We start from the raw sequence: 11,917 nt of genomic DNA, 5'->3' as shown, positions 1-11,917 counted from the left end.
CTTAATTATACGCTTCCTGTGAGCTACTCAGATCAGCCACAATCACAACTAAGCAATGGTCAATGGTCAATGGTCCGATTGAAATCGCTCAATCGATACACAGCGACCGACTCCCTGATGCTGAGACTAACTCTGAGGCTGAGGTGGAGAATGAACTGGGACGAAGACTGAGGCACAGGTAGAAGCTCGTTAGGCGCAATGGAAACTAAATACGAGAGCAAAGCAAAATGCAATCTAAACAGTACAGAATCGAGTAGTTAAGCTGTTGTGACTATCAGATATCCTAAGTCTGCATTTTTGATTTATTATTTTGTAAATGATAAGGACAAAGAAAGATTATTTTCGATGCTGCATTTTTAAAATATATGAATTCGAACAAATAGTACAAATTTTCCTTTGTTGTATATGCTCTTCCAGCCCTTTCCAGTGCTACAGGGTATGACAAGACGGAGAACAAGAACAACTCAAGCAGAAGACTAACGATGGGCACAAGTTTGGGCGATGTTTATCGACAGGCAGCTGGGGCAAAAAGAGAAGAGAGGCGGAGAGCAAAGACGGCCTAAAGAAAGGGTTCATTATGGGCATTTATAGCCTAACCTTAAACAGGCAGCGCACGTAGTTGGACCCAAGTCGAGTGCCCGCTGCGTGTTGTTATTTATCGTGTTTGTATATGAGCGTGTATGCGTGTGTGTGTGTGCAGGCTGCGATTGCCTTGTTGTGATAATGCGAGACACTGGACGAGAGCAGAGAGCAATCAATTAAAAAGGCAGCAGCCCGGCAGCACCTTTTTGTAAGGTAGAGTCCGATGGCTGCTCGATGACGGTCGAGGAGGGCCTGGCAAAAACTTCTTTGGAATCCAAGTCGAACTGTAATGAAGCAATTTTTACGTGAGATTTCAAGGCAACGATTACAACAGTGTTCGAGTGTGTGTGTGTGAGTGTGTTTTGTACGGCTTATAAATCGTTTCGTGTTATCGCATCATATAGGGCACATGAAAGTGCAAACAGCCGGCCAGCTGATAAGAGTTCAAACTGCGAGCAGCGTCGTGCTGTGATTTATGGCAAGTGCAACAATCGATGCGCGTTTATCGATAATATTTCCACATGCCTCCCATTGCAGTACAGTTGTCTCCGATTGTAAGAGTGGCGAGCGGGCTGCCAACTCACTTGAAATGAAATGTCAACAAGTCGTGGGAAAGGAAGCCAGGAAGAGAACAGAAAAAACTGAAAAAACTGAAAAAACTGAAAAGCCCTGACAAGGTCGATTCATATCTGCATTTGGTTAAACAAAAAGACACGAATTATGCAAATTGCCTCGAATCGTTTATCAAGAACTCGTAGCATTTACATTAATCATCTATTAGATGGTAACAACGTCATGCATATGTAAGAATCTCTTTAAAAACCAAATACAAAAAGCAACCAAAAACAACAAGAACAATAACGAGAAAGGAAAAAAGTGGAAAATGTTTCAGTGTCTTTATGGTGGTTGTTGGCTGGCGCCAAGTGACATTTTTGTAGTTGATTTATTATCTTGGTTTGTGTGGAAAATATTATAGAAATGATTTATAATCCTTATCTGCGTAGTCTGATCATGTGTGTGCTCTTGTCAGGACTGGCGATAGCCATGGGAGAGCAGCAACAGATACGACGTCGCGACGACGACGAGGAGGGATAAGGCGCAGGTACTGACTTCTGCCCCTACCCAACTCCAATTCCCCTCTCTCTCTCTCTCTCTCTCTCTGTTTTGGTGCCTGTGCAAATGGCGGAAAACCTTTCAGAGCTGCGGGAAAACTTTCACAGCAACTTGGCCTGGCCGAGACCTGGGTCGGGCCGACGCCCCAAAGGCGCAAACATGGAGCATATTTCAGTCTGGCATGCGATTATCAGCTCAAGCTAGAGGAACTGCGAGTCCAATGCAAAATGTGTGTCAAAGTTCAAGCATTGGAAACGTGAAAGGAAAACGGCCAACGGGATGATGATGAAGTGCTGAAGCGCGGGGCATTTGGCATAAAGCATTCAGCATGCAGCATGCTGCATAGACCATCGGGGGAATGAGACATGCGGTTGGTGTGATAGCACCCACGTTCACCATGAGTTATGACCGCGGCAAGCAAATAATTGCAAAATTACAACCCAGCTGCGGTTCCTCATTCCCCTCCTTTACTTCCACAATTTTTCTCTTTCATCGGACTCGAACTCAAACTTTGTTTTGCACTCAACTGGCGTCTAATAACACTAGACTGCCTCGTTTACGATTGAAACCGGAAAATCCGCAATATATTAACAATATTACAAGAATGGAATAATTTTAGGAACTGGTTTTATTTTCATCATGCTTACGATAAAAATATAACAATAATTATAAAACAAACTTACTCTCATAATAATTTCCACCAAAATAATTATTGAATTCCATTTTTGTATTATATTATATAATTATTATTATATTTGTAATTATAATTGCTGTATTGAATAATAAAAAAAATAAGTGAAATAAATAAAATTAACTAAAAATAAGTAACTTTCTTAAAGTTCTGTTTTATTCTTTTTTTTTGTCTTTTTAAGTTTCGAATACTTATTAAAAATGATTAATTAAGGAAAAACAAACGTAAGCAGTTAATCATTGAAATATTTCTGTAATTATACAGCTATGTTCCTTAAAATAGCAGTGCCACAGCCGGAAAATTATGTAATATTGGCTTTGTATATTCCTTTTGTAAATTGGGGCATAGAAATAAGTAATAATCAAAAACCGTGTTAGATTTGGTCTGCTTTGCTGTTGTTTTAATAATTCTGCACAACACTTTTTTTGTATATTAAACATTAAAATCATGATTTTGTTGTGTAGTGTAATTCATAAGGTCGTCATTTGGGGGCAGTTCAATATGAAAATGCCTACAAATTGTTGTTGGCTGGTCAACTAGCTGGCTGGCCATTGAGAGGATGTGGGAAATCGAGATATTGCAGGGGAAAGGTGGAAGAAGGAGGGGCAAGGAATTGCCTAGACTTTTAGTTGATGGCATGAGCGAAGACGGAGCATGCTTTCAACATAAATTTCCATTAGATTGTGGCATCAGCAGCAACAGCAACAGCAACAACAACGGCAAAGGCAATAGCAATGGCAACGGCAACGGCAAGTTGCATGTGGCATGAAAAAGCCGCCGCAGGAAATATCTTTCGGCAGCCGCAAATAATTCTCCACGTTTGCTCGCTCGCACTTTGACATCTGTCTAGGGGGTGGGCAGGGGAAGTGTTTGGGGCTGGGGTTGGGGTTGAGGCTGCGGTAGGGGGACTCGAGGAGACTCTGCGACTGCGAGTCGAGTTGGGGATATTATAATATTTGTCTCTTTGTTGACATTAAAACGCAATTTATGCAGCGTCATTATTATCAGACTCTGTTGACGTTCGAGCCGAGGCTGAAGTTATTGTTGTGGTTGTTGTTGTTGCAGCTGAAGCTTTGTCAGACTGTGGCATGCAACTTTGTGGATTTTTATGCAGCGGTTTTAGTGGTTTGTCATCTGCAGATTGTATTCAAGATTCGATCATCGTCTTTACTTAACATTTGACTTTAACAACTCTTCCATTTCGTTTGATGACATGTTGTTCACGAAGCTGCAGCAGGCGTGGAAATTATGCAAAAATCTCACATTACACAGACAAATCAATTTTGCTATCATAATTGAAAACTTGTGGCATTAAAGTCCTGATTTCCAAGGTATATTTCCTAAAAGCAGAAATACTAATTAAAAATACCATAATAGAAAATCCATAAATTGTATTGTCTCTTCTCCCTGGATAAGTCTCTTCTGTAGCAAATCGTAAAAACAATAACACGAATACAATTCAAATCCAGCTCAGGCAGCTTAGTGAAAAAGAAGACAGACAACAAAACTACAACACACACGAAATAAATTGATATTTTACTGGGTGTAACCCACATAATTATTACCTCTTAGAATTAGCCTCGAGTTGAACAGTTTTCCGAAAACAAATGCCACATTTCGAAGGGGCATGACTGCACGGAAAATGTCACGCTGTCTTTACGAAGGTTCCCTTCACCCTCCTGGATTTTGTTGTTTGTGGTATAAGTATAGATATTTATTCCTGGTGCAGGCAAGGTCGAAGCAAAGCGTGTGGAAATGGGATTAGATAAGGTCTAATTGAGGTCAAGCGACAGTAAACCGAGTGTGGAAAATGAGACAGGCCAAAGGCGGAAAATCAACATTTAAAATGGCATGGTTTTAATTGATTAATAAGTGTTTCCTTAGTTTCTCACTCCATGTTTGTCAACACATAACAATGCAGGGCATGTAATCAATAGAAATTGCAAGTATAAATACTATTAAATGAGAACATTATTATAATAAATAATTTGAGTTAATTTCGACATAATATTCCAGACAGTAGATTTTATGAAATAACGAATTAGGAAGTACAGAACAAATAATGCGTTTACTACGGCAAACGGGGCAATTGTTTGCATTATGTTGTGCGGCATCTGCAGTTCATGTTGCAGCTGACCTCTGAACTAATCTCGTCCATATTCCCATGCAGAACATGCAGCAGCAATCAAAAGTTTAAATGTAACTGCAGTCAGGCTTGAAATTGAAGGCAAAACAATGCAACGGGCCAGCAAAACGAGTAACAAGTCGCATGAAGGCGAACTGCACAAACAAAAAAAAGGAAAAAAAAGAGAATACGAGAAGAAATCCAGCTGAATGAAACTGCAAAAATGCTGGCCACAAAATTGCACCAATTGCAGTTGATTAAGCCGAGACCGAGGCTGAGGCTGAGGCTGTAGCTCAGGCTGAGACGGCCGAGCACTTGGCTCTATGGCCAGGTCGGAGCTGCAATGTGCGGAATGCATCACAAACAATAAATTCTGGGCATGAAGAGACGAACGAGGGCTGTTGCGGGAGGGGGGCTAAGCGCCACAAAAGTTTAGCCAACAATAATTTCGAGTTAACTTTGACACTTGCAAAACGGGGCAGGCAACAGGCAGCAGACAGCAGAGTGCACTGAATGCAGAGAACAGAGAACAGGACCTCTTGCCATGCAGAGGATGCTCTCTCTCTCTCTCTCTCTCTCTCTCTCTCTCTATTTCTCTCTGTGCGCAGGCTGGACTATGGAAAGGCAGTGGCTGCGTTGGCTTACTACAAATGCAGTTGTCATAATTTTGCATTTCCCTGGAAGCTGCTCGCCCTCAACCTCATCACAATCCTTGTGCTCGACGTCGTTGCCGTTGTTGTTCTCGGCCTGGTCACCAATGTGGCACTCGCCCGGGACAATTTGTACGGCCGACGGCGGCCTGCTGTGACTTGTGCCAAGTTGTTTGGCTTTTGTTGTAGTTTTGGCTCTGAGTAAATGCAGAAATTCAGCCAAGTTATTGCTGGGTGACAGGCGACCAGTTTAATGCTTGCACCCCGCAAGGTGCCATTGCTCTGGGGACCAGACACGTCTCTTGTTATTGTTGTTGTTGTTGCTGGTGCTGTTTGTGTTGCAGGTGCCACTGCAACAAAACGCTGGCCACTTGCAACCAAAGACCATTACGTGCCAGCTTAAAACCCCATCAGTAAATCCAATTCCCATGATAGCCCCATTGAAATCTGGGTCAAATCATAGCGTGGCAGCTGCAGCAGCATTCACTAAATAGCCACATTGCCAGGGGCTGACCCGTCCCCGTCCCCGTCCAATCCTGCCTGTCCTCTTCTGTCCAGACCCGTCCTCACTCGTCTTTCTGGACATAAATCCTGACGCTGCAGCTAAAAAACAATTTTCTACGGGTATGTTAAACATCTCGTTGGGGACATGAGCTGACAACGACACCCAAAGCGAGACACAGCACAGCACAACAGCAAAAGCACCAGCAACACAGCCGAACCCGAAATTCAACGAAACCAACACAACCCAACCAAACCGAACCCAACCCATTCCATTCCATCTCAGAGCAGCCAGTCCAGGCCTGTCCTCTCGACTCTCTGGACAGACGGTTATCCACACTCAGAGGCGACTCAGCCAAAAACCAAGAGCAACGAATGCTGTAAAGCTGGGCGAGGCGCATCTTCAATACACTGCAACAAGGTAATGAAAGAAATTTCCCTCTTTCCGTCTGGAAGTCAGCTCAAATGCAAAATAACATTAAACGGGAATAAAACTTACAGATTGCAAATTATATTTGAAAATTGATGTAATCATATAACTAAATATAAACAAATGACTGCAACTGATTTCAGTTTCATTCAACAATTGTGTTTGGCTTAGCTTTAAAACACTATTCTTTACGATAATACAATTACTGTGGACTCCTCACATTCTATTTAAAAATCGTCTATGCAATAACAGTGTATGAGAGCTTATTTCAACCACAACCAACCGACAATTTTAAATCATTATACTTGCCAAGCCAAGAGATGTATTGAATTTATTTAAATGCAGGATATTAGTTTAATGTATGATTTATTTTCTCACTTTTCCTTTTCTATATGAATTCTCTACAAAGCGAAAACATATGAACAAATACTACAGATTAATTAACTATAAACTTTGCAGCGTTGCGACCGATCAGTTTTCTAAGAAAATAACAGTTATTTATTGATCTATTGCTAAAAGCTAAACAACATCTTCGTATATGAAATTTACAGAATGCAATTTATATTTGGGAGGTGATCTACTATAACCAAATACAACAAATACCTGCAACAGAAAGGATTATACTAAACAACATAGTCTAGTAAATAGTATAAAGTAATAGTATAAAGTTCACATTTGTCTTAGCTTCAAGACTCGATTCTGTACGCTGATTCCATCTACTGAGGGGTTATCCTTACGTCCTACTTGAAAATCGTATATGCAATATATTTATGTAAATTTCGCTCAGTGCACATTCAACACACCAGAAATGACGTAGCACATTTCAGACGCCAACAGCAGCAACAACAAAACTGTTGCTGCTGCAACCTCAAGCAGCAACAGCGACTGCGAATGCGACAAGCTGATGTTGATGCTGATGCAGCAGCAATAGCAGCAACAGCAGCAACAGCAACAGCAGCAACAGCAACAGCAGCGGCAGCAAAATGCAAACAAGTATGTCAAAAATCTGCATGTCTGCCACCACTTGCAGCACCACCTCCGCCACCACCGTCGTCGCCGTTGCTGCCACCACCGCCAACAGCAACAGCGACAGCGACAGCACCGCCGCCAGCGGCAGCAACAACATCAGCTACAACAACAACGGCGACACGAAATCGCCTTTTTAATTTATTGCACAAGTGCTTTAAAAGCCACAAGAACAACAACAAGGGAAGGGGAGACAACAACAAGAGGCCCACGCCTGTGCCACACCCACTGCCTCCTCCACCTCCTCCTCCTCCATCTCCTCGGGTTGCTGTGCGTTGCAGTGGAGCCTCGGGGTTAGCAGCAGGAGGCAAAATATGACTTGCTTGGTTATTAAATTACAACAACAGCCGCACAAAAGTGAAAAAGACACAAAATTATATTAAGCGAAAGGCAAGAGGAGAGAGTGGCAGAGGGATAGGGAGAGGGGCAAAGCAACTGATTTCTCGACTCCTCATTTCCACTGAAATTATTTGCATAAGTAACGCGATACTCAGCAGAACAACAACAACAGCAACAACCAGCCAACTGTTTGACTTTAGCCGGCCGGATGATGATTACGATGAAGATGACGATGATGATGATGATGATGCTGATACTGATGGTGATGCCTCCCAAACACGACCGCTTGAGCCATTATGGCCATTATAGCCAACGAGGCAATGCGTCATGCACGCACAGCATGCCGCATGACATCCAAGCTGCGGCTGCCCAGAGAGATTAGCAGCACAAGGAGCACCAGCACAGCACAGCAAAGCAGAGGAGAGCAGAGGAGCGGGGCAGCGGAGCAGCCACTGAGGCGGACGACCCACGCAAATCAAATGGCAAACATGACTGATCCGTGGAAACCCATTCGAGTGCCATTTCGTGGCTCTCGCGCCGCTGCTGCCTGGCTGCCTGTCTGTTGCAGTTGTCGTCAGGCGGGCAGGCGGACAGGCGGGACATTACTGAAAGCTCTGTTCTAACAGTGGGCGCAACTCGCACTTTAATGACTCATTATTGTCTGCTAAAGAAAAAAGTTTAATGCATATTTACGGCAGCTCAGCAGCTTCATTGTTCGTTAGTCAACAAGCTGTTTGATTCAGCTTCTCAGTTTGTCTATTGAATGTTAAAAAAGTCAAGTTAATTGCCTAAAGTTAAATACTGTTTTTAACAAGTCAATACTTGCAATGTTTATGTTAAATGTTTTCTGTAATTATAGCAAAAATTGACATGTTGCATTAATCACTTGAGATTAACGGCAACAGCCTTTTAATTTATTAGTGCGTTCAATAATTAGTTTAGTTTGTGAATATAACAAATATTTTGTAGCATGCTATTTGCACCTTCTTAACAGCACAACAATTGCGTAGTGGTTATTTGTCAGAACAATGACAACTTAAAAAAGTAAGAAAGCTACAGTCGAGTGTACTCGACTGTGAGATACCCCCTACCCATTTTGAATAAAAGCAATATATTTTGCGGTATTTTCTCAAAATATTCCGAATACAGTGCAAAAATACTAAAAATATGCCAAATGGTATATTTGGTATATCACCATAGTACCGCATTCAAAATATACCATAGACGGCACAATATACCAGATTGTCAGCTAAAGCAACTAAGACCCCTAGTAAGTAGGCGTTTTTGCTCATACAAAAGTATTTCTTTCATAACTTCGACAATTTTTATCTGATCGCAACTAAATTTTCAGGAATTATAACTACTATAGTAATTATTATACATACCAAAATTTGCAACTCTAGCTTTAAATTTACGCTTGTTATTCGATTTTTTTTGATTTGCGGGGGCGAAAGTGGGCGCGGCAAAAATTTGAAACAAACTTGATCTGCGTGCAAACATAACAAATGCTGTCGAAAAAAAATTATAGCTCTATCTCTTATAGTCTCTGAGATCCAGTGTTTTATACGGACAGACGGACAGACACACAGACACACAGACGGACATGGATCGTTGGATCGCTGTTGACGCAGATCAAGAGATGCCTCCTTCTACCTGTTACATACATTTCCTGCCGGCACAAAGTTATAATACCCTTCTACCCTATGGGTAGCGGGTATAAAAACCAAACCTTCAGATCACCTTCAGAAACAAAAGATAAAGTGTAAAACATAACGTAAACATAAGTTATGTGTTACCACACCGCACCATAAATAAATAGGAAACTCGAAACTTGAATATTAATTTATTTATATGATTGCATTCCACTATAAATTTCAAATGTGAGCACAATTATCTAAATATTAGTTAATACAAATTTTAAAGTTGATGCCAATTCATCTCTTCTTTTGCATCCTCATTGCACACACTTTTCCTTTGCTCTTCGTGTGCGATACAATTTGCCATCAAAGAAGAGTTGAACAAACCCAAAAAACTAACTCATTGGGTCAGTGGCATCAGTCAGACAGACCGGGAAATCCCCTCGAGCTCGGCAGTCATCAAATGCTCTTCAATGTGGCTCTGACAAATACGGAAAAACATTTTCCACTTTGACAACAATTTGCTTTAGATTTTAATCGCGTTGGCGGAAATGTTGCTGTGCTTCCTTTATTCCCATCCTGCGATGCTGCGTCCTTGTCAATGGGTCATGGAATTTTGAGCTGCACTTGTAACTTATCGTAATTAAAATCAGCGCCAGCAACTGGCATCAAGTTCATGTCGTGCAGTGCTCACTTTATTCTCGGACTTTGCCATCTCGCTCTTTCTTTCGCTCTCTCTCTCTCGCCCTCACTTAATCCACCTATATACATATGTGGACTTTTAAAATCTTTTAAAGCTATGCGCATAATTTTCAACCCAGGCTAAAACTCGGTCCACTGAGGCGATTGCCTGTGATTTTCCTCTGACAGTCAACTGACAGAAATTGATTAAAAAAGCATTGCAAGGCGTTTGCTCCAACTCGTCGTAGGCCGAAAGAATACAAATACGAGTACAGCATGCATAGATTTTCAGCCAAGCTCTGCAAAAGGATTTTCCAATGCAAATGAAGCTGCGTTGGCAGCCATTTGCATGGCTCCAAAGATTTCCATACGAGGTGGACAGACGAATACGATGCTGCATGAGATATCTGCTAGGACAGCCTGTCGACATTTGGTTAAATGTTAAAAGGTAGCAAGGGAAACTGTCGAACTTAATTTAAGATCATTCCAAAAGTGGAAAAAATGTATAAAATATATGAGAAAGTATACCATACGATACCATACTTAGTTTAAAATTAATAATAATAATAATAATAATAATAATAATAATAATAATAATAATAATAATAATAATAATAATAATATAATAATAATAATAATAATAATAATAATAATAATAATAATAATAATAATAATAATAATAATAATAATAATAATAATAATAATAATAATAATAATAATAATAATAAAAGGAATAAATACAAACAGACGGACATTGCTTTATATTCTAGTCTGTTGACGTCAAATATAAATATGTACTATATTACAATATTCCTTTTCCTTATAGGTATAGGTAATTATAAAATTCAATTCAAAATTTAATTATTTCTTTCAGTTTCTTCCCAATCTGAGTAACCTAACTTTGAATGTAGAATGAATGTTATATTCTTTGACAATAAAGCATTCGAAATTGAATTCATAGTTAAAGTAACAGAAATGCAAAGTAAACATAAAACTACAAAATCTTTGAACTTTGTAATACAATTTTTGTAGTAAGATTCAAATTCAATAGCCAAATAAATTCGACTAAAATCCTGCAACCAATATTTGAATTTGCAAATTTTCAATATATAATAGAGTTGTAAGTAGATAATTTTGTCCAATTTATTTTGATTTCTAAATCTGTATTTTTATTTGGCTTTGCCAAAATATTTGTGCTAGTCGAATTTGAGCATTTAAAAAGACTTGCTCATTGATATTGACACTTTGATTTTGTAGTTCACAGTTGGCAATTTGTGTGTTTTTGGGCACATTTGAGATACGTAAAGACACAGACTATTAGATACTTAGTTCGAGATTCGAGATTCGAATGACCTCGAAGAGAGGGTCAGCAAACCCGAAAGCCGCCAAATGATGGCAGGAGTGACCACTCAAAACAGCTGACAGTGTGGTCGCGATCGATTGATATCGATAGCGACAAAGTTAGTATACTGTGCGTGTGACCTTGTCACACGCGCAGTCACACTGATCTAGTTTATCCTCATGTTGGTCACCCTGCCCACTTTTAGTGCTTTTTCATATAACATTTGTTCTATTATTCTGACCGGCACAACAAGTGCATTTTTCAAGAGTGCAATAAAAATTAATTGTAAAGTTACAAGTTCTACCAATTTCCAAAGTTGAAGTGTTATTATTTATCTGGAAGACGCCCCCCTACACATTTTGGTCCTTCGAGTCGGATATATGATTGGATTCGCTCGACCCCAGCAATAGCATTGGTTTTTTCAAGATAAGTAATACACTTTCATACATTCTCCATACATTTTGTGCAAGTGTCGTGTTCGCGCCATATTCTTTTTCCTTGTACATTATATATATGTGACACAGCATATATATAAGTACATAAGCGTTCTACCGGCTTTCTTTCCGCAATCTTTTCTACTTTGTGTATACTTTGCACAGTATATATATATATATATCCTTATATGTATATGTATGTGTAAGTATCTATACAGTTTAAAAGAGTTCGCTTATATTTTCCTATTTGGCCGCTGTTGTATGTACTTTGTTACATTTCTGTCGTGTCGCGTTTGTCTGCTTTTTGACACACTCCAGTGTATGCAACCTCTTCGTGTTATTTTACTCTAAATAACAAGGAAGTTG

The 11,917-nt window shown here is 40.0% G+C and overlaps 2 long non-coding RNA genes across 3 annotated transcripts; one reads left to right on the top strand and one right to left on the bottom strand.

Annotated features, from left to right (window-relative positions):
- Positions 1 to 782: 782 nt before the first annotated feature.
- On the top strand, positions 783 to 2,306 carry LOC133850524 (uncharacterized). Its single transcript, XR_009895645.1, has 3 exons — positions 783 to 1,385; positions 1,587 to 1,684; positions 1,781 to 2,306. It is a non-coding gene; the product is annotated as an uncharacterized LOC133850524 (long non-coding RNA).
- A 6,981-nt stretch (positions 2,307 to 9,287) lies between these two features.
- On the bottom strand, positions 9,288 to 10,278 carry LOC133850798 (uncharacterized). 2 transcript variants are annotated; one of them, XR_009895702.1, is made up of 2 exons: positions 9,789 to 10,278; positions 9,288 to 9,720 (listed from the first exon to the last, which is right to left on the bottom strand). It is a non-coding gene; the product is annotated as an uncharacterized LOC133850798 (long non-coding RNA). The 2 variants fall into 2 exon arrangements; XR_009895701.1 differs by having other exon boundaries at positions 9,288 to 9,715.
- Between the last annotated feature and the right edge of the window lie 1,639 nt (positions 10,279 to 11,917).

Source organism: Drosophila sulfurigaster, chromosome 2L (genome assembly GCF_023558435.1).
Source record: "Drosophila sulfurigaster albostrigata strain 15112-1811.04 chromosome 2L, ASM2355843v2, whole genome shotgun sequence".
Taxonomy (NCBI): Eukaryota; Metazoa; Arthropoda; class Insecta; order Diptera; family Drosophilidae; genus Drosophila; species Drosophila sulfurigaster.
The sequence above is the reverse complement of the archived record's forward strand: the minus strand, read 5'-3'. Positions and strand labels throughout refer to the sequence as shown.